Source organism: Triticum dicoccoides, chromosome 6A (assembly GCF_002162155.2).
Source record: "Triticum dicoccoides isolate Atlit2015 ecotype Zavitan chromosome 6A, WEW_v2.0, whole genome shotgun sequence".
NCBI classification, from domain to species: Eukaryota; Viridiplantae; Streptophyta; class Magnoliopsida; order Poales; family Poaceae; genus Triticum; species Triticum dicoccoides.
The window spans coordinates 536,841,004-536,850,413 of record NC_041390.1 but is presented as its reverse complement, the minus strand read 5'-3'; positions in this window follow the sequence as shown (position 1 = coordinate 536,850,413).

Here is a 9,410-nt window from a genome sequence, read left to right as displayed (position 1 = left end):
CTGACATGTGGGCCCAGGCCCCACTGACAGTCATTAGTGTTAATCTAATTCTGTTAACTAGTTGTGACACTAACAGAGAGGGCCCACCAGGCAGGTTTGACCTGGCCGACCCAGTTGACTGCTGACGTCACACCTATGTCATGCTGACGCATTAATTCAATTACTGGAATTATTCTTTAATAGGAAATTCCAGAAAATAGTCAAAACTTCTAAAAATCATAGAAAATCAACCATAGCTCCAAATGCAAAGATTTATATATGAAAAATGATCTGAAAAATTCAATCTATCCATATGTAATGGTTTCATGCATGACAAAACAAGTTAACCTTGCTATTTAAGCAGCATAAGGTAATGCACTAATAAGGCCATGTTTAATGAGCTAATATTTGAATCTTTGATTCAAATGAGTTCATCCCTTTCTGTTTTAGCTTGCATTAGGCCAAGACACTTTCATCTTGCCATGTCATAGCATGCATCATATTGTTGCATATTGCCATGTGTTGATTATGTTCGGTGTGACTTTCGTGGTAGGTTCTGCCTCCAAGGATAACCCCGAGTATCCGTCTGAAGGGCAGTACCCTACTACCTCTACAACAGGCAAGCAACCCATTGATCATTCCGATACAAACCCATGTTCTCACTTCTGCTCTTGTTTACTGCATTAAGACAACGCGATTCAAACTGCTGTGTGCCATGGTAGTTGAACCCTTATCCTCTGCATGACCTGTCATTGCCACAGTAACTAGATGAAACCCAGTAGCATGTGTAGGAGTTGATTGAGCCATGTATGTGATTCCTACCTTGCTATGCCTGCTATGCTTAGAGTTGTGTCAGGTCTGGTTCATCTGGGTGATGGGATAGAGTGAAATGATTATGTCGGTAACGTGAGGGATGTGTGGAACATGTTTTGGTAAAGTTATCGATGAGAGGCCATGTAGGAGTACATGGTGGGTTGTTTCATTGAGGCCGTCCCTAAGAACTGAGATCTGTATGTATGATTTAAGATTCAGCTACTACCATGCATTGGGATCCTTAATTGACCCCCTCGGCTTCTTAAATACCCTAGTACTTTGTCCATGAGTTGCAAATAGTTTCTGGTGTTTGTGGGTTATGTGTTGGCGGCCGTGCGTAGCGCTGACCCTAGGAGTGGGCTATGTTGCGGTAGATACATCGTGACACGGTGTACCGAGTCACCCGTTTGGTGTCTCGGGAACCCTGTTCACATTGTTCGGGGCCGTAAGTGGAAACCTCGGCCGGACTCCCTGCAGATGGAACCTGGATAGGCGATAAACCTGGACTAGAGACTTAAGTGTTTAGGTAGGCCGTGGCCGACACCCTCGCTGGGCTTCCGCTTGAAGGTTGCCGAGTACATGTCGTGTAAACGGCGGTAAGTGGTGAAAGCGTGTATGAAGAAGTACACCCCTGCAGGGTATAAAACTATTCGAATAGCCGCGTCCGCGGTAAAGGACTACTTGGTTGCCTATACAGTTCATAGACAAGTTAATGGATACTACTAAAAGACTCAAGATAAGTGTGAGTACCGAGGGTGGCCCTCTCGTAGGATGACGAGGGAGGATCCCCGGTGGAGTATTGTGTTGGTGAGTAGTGGACTCGTGTGTGAAAACTATTTTACTAGTGAAGTTCCGTAGGATAGCTTAGCCAAGAGTTAAAGCTGGCTTGCTGCAATAACCCCACCACCTTCTTGAGAATGAGCATGTATATTAGGTTCTGATGTAAGACTTGCTGAGTACCTTGTACTCATGTTTGCTTATTTATTGTTTTCAGATGACAACACCGACCCCTCCGATGGGTTTTATGTAGACCTTGATGTCAATGAGTGACTAGCCACCCAGGTGGTGATCCTGGCCATGGAGGGCCCTATGTAGATAGACAGGCTTCGAGAAGCCTTCTTTCTTTCTAGTGTCTGTACTCAGACTAGCTGCTTCCGCTTGTGCTTGTATGATTGTATGACTTGAGTGTCGGGTCATGTGACCCCTATCTGTATGAACATGTTATGTATGGCTCTCTGGAGCCTTTAAATAAAGTACTTGAGTTGTAGAGTTTTGTTGTGATGCCATGTTGTATGTACACATATCGGGCATATTGTGTGTATGATTGAAATGCTTGGTATGAGTGGGATCCGACAATCTAGTTGTTTATCCTTGGCAGTCTTTCTTATGGGGAAATGTAGTCTAGTGTTCCTCGAGCCATAGTAGTCCGCTATAGCCCGATTCACCGGAGTCCTGCTAGCCCAGCACTACTGCTCAGGACACTTGACTGGCCGGCATGTGTTTCACGTCGTTCCTATGTCTGTCCCATCGGGGAAATGTCACGCGGTGACATCCGGAGTCCTGCCTAGCCTGCTACAGCCCAGGTTTCCCCGGAGTCCTGTTAGCCCAGTGCTACAGCCCGGAATCACTCACTGATGACCGACATGCTCGATGTGATTCATGTATGCCTGTCTCCATAGGTCTGTGCCGCTTTGGGTTCACGACTAGCCATGTCGGCCCGGGTTCTCTGTCATATGGATGCTAGCGACACTATCATATACGTGAGCCAAAAGGCGAAAACGGTCCCGGGCCATGGTAAGGCGACACCCGTGGGATACCGTGCGTGAGGCCGCAAAGTGATATGAGGTGTTACCAGCTAGATCGATGTGACTTGGAATCGGGGTCCTAACACAAAGAACCCGCATTGTACTCACAAGAATTAGCATTTGCGCCTCGACAATGGTTGGGTGTCTGTCAAGCCTTTAGTTGAGTTGGCCCTTGTTTTGGTTTCCTTGATTAGTTGTGTGTTGCTGCTCTTGTTCCTTTACAATTGGCATTGGAAGTCTGCAAAGGGTGCATGGTCATTACTAGATATATATGAAATATATTTGTGGTATTATTTTAAGCACCATATCTTTAATTTATATTTAAAATGATGGTTAAAGTTTTATCTTGAAGGATGCATCAATGTTAAAAGGACACACACTCATGGTAAATGAGAGTTGACTCATGTGCGGCATTTAATCGATTTATCAAAATCATGAGTATTACTATGTGCCATATGGAAATGTAATGATGTACAATATAGTCATTTACCTTTTTAGCGCATTTTCTTAAGTTGTAGGATATTCATAGCCATACTAAACATATGAATATTATCCACGCAATGAAAATGCTCTGCTTGGGTTGTCCCACTGAGGATGACACGGGCCAAACCCTACCCGTTGCCTTCCTCCTCCTCCTCTTCCTCCTTTGTCTCTAAGACTGTATGAAAGAAACCTTGAAGCAGGTGTCAGAGAAAGACGACAGTGTGCCCGATCGGTGGACCGATCACGATACCAGGTGCTCTTGGAGGAGATTCAGAGGATGATTGTAGTTGAAACTAGGGAGATCCCTATTATGTATGTTAGCCGTTTGTAGAACAAAGTTAGTCATGCACTAGCTGCCTACGGGCATAGTACCCCTCGCACCGTGATGTGGCTGGTGTCGGGTCTGGAAGACATTGCAAAACTGATTTTGGTTGATCTGCCTCCTTAAGTAGTAGAATCTCCTTTTACCCCGCCCAGAAAAAAATCAGTTAAGGATAGTCAAGGTCGAGCAAGGAGAGGCAAGTCAAGATAAACGGCTCGGATAGCCTCGTCCTTACTATACAACCCAATTCTAACTAAATATTGTTCCTTTAGATTCACTGCGTTGTTAATCTTGTTTCCAACTATAATTCTTGGCGGTGCTACTTATAGCCTGATCTGTTCTCTAAAATTACAAGGTCACCCTCTACTCTTATCTAGTCTATGATTAGCTACATCACTTGTAATTCAGGGCATCATCTAGTGAATCAAACTACCAAAATTCTCCAATTACATCCCAGGTTTAGTGATTGTTAATTTGATTTGTGAGATAGTGAGGTTTGATCTTCGATCCAAGTCTCACACTCGTAGCCACTAGAGGACGCCGTCGAGAAGCTTGATACGTCTCCAACGTATCTACTTTTCCTAACGCCTTTTCTCTTGTTTTGGACTCTAATTTGCATGATTTGAATGAAACTAACCCCGGACTGAAGCTGTTTTCAGCAAAACTACCATAGTGTTGTTTTTGTGCAGAAATAAAAGTTCTCGAAATGGAATGAAACTTTGCAAGGAATTTTTATATAATATATAAGAATTTCCGGAGCCAAGACCTACCGAAGGGGGTACCTGGGTGGGCACAACCCACCAGGGTGCGCCCCCCTCACTAGGCGCGCCCAGGTGGGTTGTCCCCACCTGGTGGTCCCGCAGACCCTGAAACCAACACTATAAAATCCTATTTTTCAGAAGAAAAAATCAGGGAGAAAGAATTATCGCGATCCACTAGACGGAGCCGTCGTCACCTCCTGTTCTTCATCGGCAGGCCAGATCTGGAGTCTATTTGGGGCTCCGGAGAGGGGGTCTTCGTTCTTCGTCATCACCAACCCTTCTCCATCTCCAATTACATGATGCTCCCCACTGGGAGTGAGTAATTCCTTCGTAGGCTCGCTGGTCCGTCAGGAGTTGGATGAGATTCATCATGTAATCAAGTTAGTTTTGTTAGGGCTTGATCCCTAGTATCCACTATGTTCTAAGATTGATGTTGCTATGACTTTGACATGCTTAATACTTGTCACTTTGGGTGGGGTGCCATGATTTCAGATCTAAACCCTTTATGTTATCACCATTATATCCATGTTCTAGATCCGATCTTGCAAGTTATAGTCACCTACTACGTGTTATGATCTGGCAACCCTTGAGTGACAACAATCGGGACCACTCCCGGTGATGACTGTAGTTTGAGGAGTTCATGTATTCACTATGTGTTAATGCTTTGTTCTGGTTCTCTATTAAAAGGAGGCCTTAATATCCCTTAGTTTCCAATATGGACCCCACTGCCATGGGAGGGTAGGACAAAAGATGCCATGCAAGTTCTTTCCATAAGCACTTATGCCTATTTACGGAATACATGCCTACATTATATTGACGAACTGGAGCTAGTGCAGTATCGCCCTAGGTTATAACTGTCTCATGATGAATATCATCCAACAAGTCACCGATCCAATGCCTACAAATTTACCTTATATTGTTCTTGCTAAGTTACTACTGCTATGATCATTGTTACACTTGCTACAAAACTATTGCTATCAATGTTACCGTTACTATTGCTACTATTATCAAAACTATCATACTACTTTGCTACTGATCACTTTGCTACAGATAATTAATCTCCAGGTGTGGTTGAATTGACAACTCAGCTGCTAATACCTTCAAATATTCTTTGGCTCCCCTTGTGTCGAATCTATAAATTTGGGATGAATACTCTACCCTCGAAAACAGTTGCAATCCCCTATACTTGTGGGTTATCAAGCCTTTTTCTGGCCCCGCTGCCGGGGAGCATAGCTATATTTGTTGTGTCACTTGGGATTATTATCATATTATCACTATGAAGAATCTGAAGGATGCTAAGACTAAGATTTTCCCCTCAAACACGAGGGGAGGTAAGGATCTGCCATCCAGTTTTGCTTTAGATTCACCTTCTGTTATAAGTAAACTTGCAACACCACCACATGCTATTAATTCTAATATGTCGCAAGGTATTGATGATGCTACCTCTGCTATGGATAATGATTATGATGATGCTAGTACCTTGCTTAATGATGATGTGCCACTTGGTGACTTTCTTGATAAACAAATTGCTAGAGTAATACAACATGATGTTGTCGAATCTGATGATGAGCTTGAAACTGAATCTCCTGAAACACCTGCTGGAACTAGCCCTCCTAGATATGAATTTCGTAAGGTACCGGAAGGTTATGTTATGAGTGAGGAGACAACTAGAGATATTCTTGCTTGTAGGGATAGAGATGATCTAGAGAAATTAGTATGCAAGTATAAAGAAAAATCTCTGAATGCTAGAATGAAATGTGATCCTAAGTTTGCTACTTCACCTATATTTATTGATGATAAGGATTATGAACTCTCTATCGACCCAGAGTTAATTACTTTGGTTGAATCTGATCCTTTCCATGGTTATGAAACTGAAACTGTTGTGGCACATCTTACTAAGTTGAATGACATAGCCACCCTTTTTACTCATGATGAGAAAACTCGCTATTACTTTATTCTCAAATTATTTCCGTTATCATTAAAGGGTGATGCTAAAGCTTGGTACAATACTCTTGCTCCTGGTTGTGTGCGTAGTCCCTAGGATATGATATATTACTTCTCTAAAAAATATTTTCCTGCTCATAAGAAACAAGATGCCTTATAGGAAATATTTAACTTTGTTCAAATTAAAGAAGAGAGTCTCCCACAAGCTTGGGGGAGGCTTTGCTAGTTATTTAATGCTTTTCCTGATCATCCTCTTAAGAAAAATGAAATACTTGATATCTTCTATAATGGACTAACCGATGCTTCTAGGGACTTCCTAGATAATTGTGTTGGTTTTGTTTTCAGGGAACGAACTATTGGACAAGCTGAGGAATTATTGAATAACATATTGAAAAATTATGATGATTGGACTATTCCTGAATCACCGCCTAAACCCACTCCAAAGAAGAGGGGTATATTATATCTCAGTCCTGAAGATATGCAAGATGCAAAGAAATCTATGAAGGAAAAAGGTATTAAAGCAGAGGATGTTAAAAATTTACCTTCTATTAAAGAAATACATGGGCTTAATACACCACCACTGCCTAAGGTGGTAGAGGTAAATTCTCTTATGAAGTTCAATGATAATGACAATCCTCACAATATGCACCCTAGCCAATGCCTCTATGAGTTTGAAAACTATATTAGAAAACAAGATTACTTCAATGCAAATGTTATGAAACAATTGAAATACAATTATGATATGATTGCTCGCTTGAGTGCCTTGTTATTTAGAATATCAAATGATGTTAGAGGTGTTGGAAAGCATGCTTCTATGGTAAAAATCCAGTTAGAACAAGTTGCTAAATCTCAAAAAGAATTAGTAGATGAAATGAATAATAATATACATGACTTTGCTATTAGAGTTGCAACTAGAGGAGGTAAAATGGATCAGGAACCACTTTATCCTCAGGGATACCCAATAAGAATTGAACAAGATTCACAAAGAGCTAACACTAGTTCACCTAGTCCTTCTAGAAATAAAAAGAAAAAGAAAAATGATAGGACTTTGCATGCTTCTAGTGAACCTGAAATAGAAAAACCTCCTGACAATGATAATGAAACTTCTATCTCGGATGCTGAAACCCGGTCTGGTAATGAACACTCACCTAGTGATAATGAAAAAGATAATGCTAATGTTGATGAATATACTCAACCAAATAATAAAGAACCATACAATTATGTTGAGATAGAACCACCTATTGATCTTGATTACCCACAACCTAAGAATAAAAGGTATGATAAAAGAGACTTTGTGGCTAGAAAACACGGTAAAGAAAGAGAACCATGGGTTCAAAAACCTATGCCTTTTCCACCTAAGTCAACTAAAAATAATGATGATGAAGAATTTGAACGCTTTGCTGAAATGCTGAGGCCAGTATTTTTGCGTACTCGCTTGACTGATATCTTGAAAATGCCTCCTTATGCAAAGTATATGAAAGACATCATCACTAATAAGAGAAAAATACCGGAAGATGAAATCTCCACTATGCTTGCTAATTATACTTTTAAAGATGGAGTACCTAAAAAACTTGGAGATCTGGGAATACCATCTATACCTTGCTCCATCAAAAAGAATTATGTGAAAACTGCTTTGTGTGATTTAGCAGCTGGTGTTAGTGTTATGCCTTTCTCTTTATATAAAAGACTTGATTTGAATAAACTCACACCTACCAAAATATCTTTGCAAATGGCTGACAAATCAACTGTCATACCTATCAGTATCTGTGAGGATGTGCCCGTTGTTGTTGCTAATGTTACTATTTTGAGTGACTTTGTTATACTTGAGATGCCCGAGGACGACAACATGTCGATTATTCTTGGTAGACCCTTCTTGAATACTGCAGGGGCTGTTATTGATTGCAATAAAAGCAAGGTCACTTCTCATATTAAATGGTAATGAGCATACAATGCACTTTCCGAAGAAACAACTCCAAGTGAATGGTATTAATGTTATTGAAAAATCTTCGACAATCACTATTGGAAGTTTTTCAAATACCTCTACCTATTGTCAAAAAGAAATATGAAATGCTTATTGTTGGGTACATTCATATTCCCATTGAGGTAACTTAGTGATTTACGAAAGTTCTTCGGTTTCATGCTAATCGAAAGTGGTTGTTAATAAGACTTGATCAACCTTATTAATGGATCATTTTTTAGTTGTATGAAGTTGATTAATTTAGTAAGCACTGCCTTTTGTCCCTACTTTTTGTTTTCTGTTTTTATTAGTAAATAAAATAAAATGTCATGTTTTGTCTCTTTTATGAATTTCCCGTGCAATAAAAAATGACCCAAAAATAAAAGTTCTCAGAATGCCCTGAAAATTTAATACGATTTTTTCTGAATATTTCTGAATTTTTGGTGCAAATAACATCAGAGGGAGGTGCACCAGGTGGGCACAACCCACCTGGGCGTGCCAGGACCCCCAGGTGCGCCCTGGTGGGTTGTGGTCCCCACGTGGGCCCCCTCACTTATCTCTTCTTACCACCTCATCACCTACCTCCAGAAAAAAAATCCATTGCTCTATATCCCGTGTTTTTGCTCTCAAACCCGCGGATTTTGATCTCTTTGCTCGAAGCTCCATTTCCGAAACTGTTTCGGGGGATTGTTGCTTGGTATGTGACTCCACCGTTTACCCAATTAGTTTTTGTTTTAGTGGTTTATATTTTGAATAATTAACTACTCTTGGTGCTGTTGTAGATGTGCTTGCATGTTGAATTCTTAGTGTTCTAAGCAGTTTGAATTCTTGTTATGGCCTCTATGTATCTCTATGAGTAGTTGGTATCATTTTTGTGAAGTTTTGTTGAAAACAATTTGTGGGCTAATAAATTTCAGAATTTTGTTCATAGGAAAACCATGAATATCTTTAGGAAGTTTGGCTCTAAGAAGAACTCCAAGGGTGTTATTGGGGAGTCGTATGATAGTGATCTCCATCCTCAGAGGTTGGCGGAGGTACGGCCGTGTGAATGGCCGCACACCCCGTTCCTGGAAGAAGCTGGAATCCTTCAGGGGTTCGCAAAATATGCTGCCAATGCCGGCCTCACCGACTTCATCGCAGATGAGTGTGAATAGCACCAAATCCTCACAAACATCTTTGTTAAAAGCTTTACTTTCTTTCCAAGGAATAATCCTCCTGAAGTGAGCTTTGATTTATATGTTGAAAACCATCAGATAGCACTTACTGAATTTTGTGACATATGCATGATCCCTTCTGATGGGAGCTTAGCCGAGCCTAGGACGGCTGAGTTTGAGGCCTTTATCATA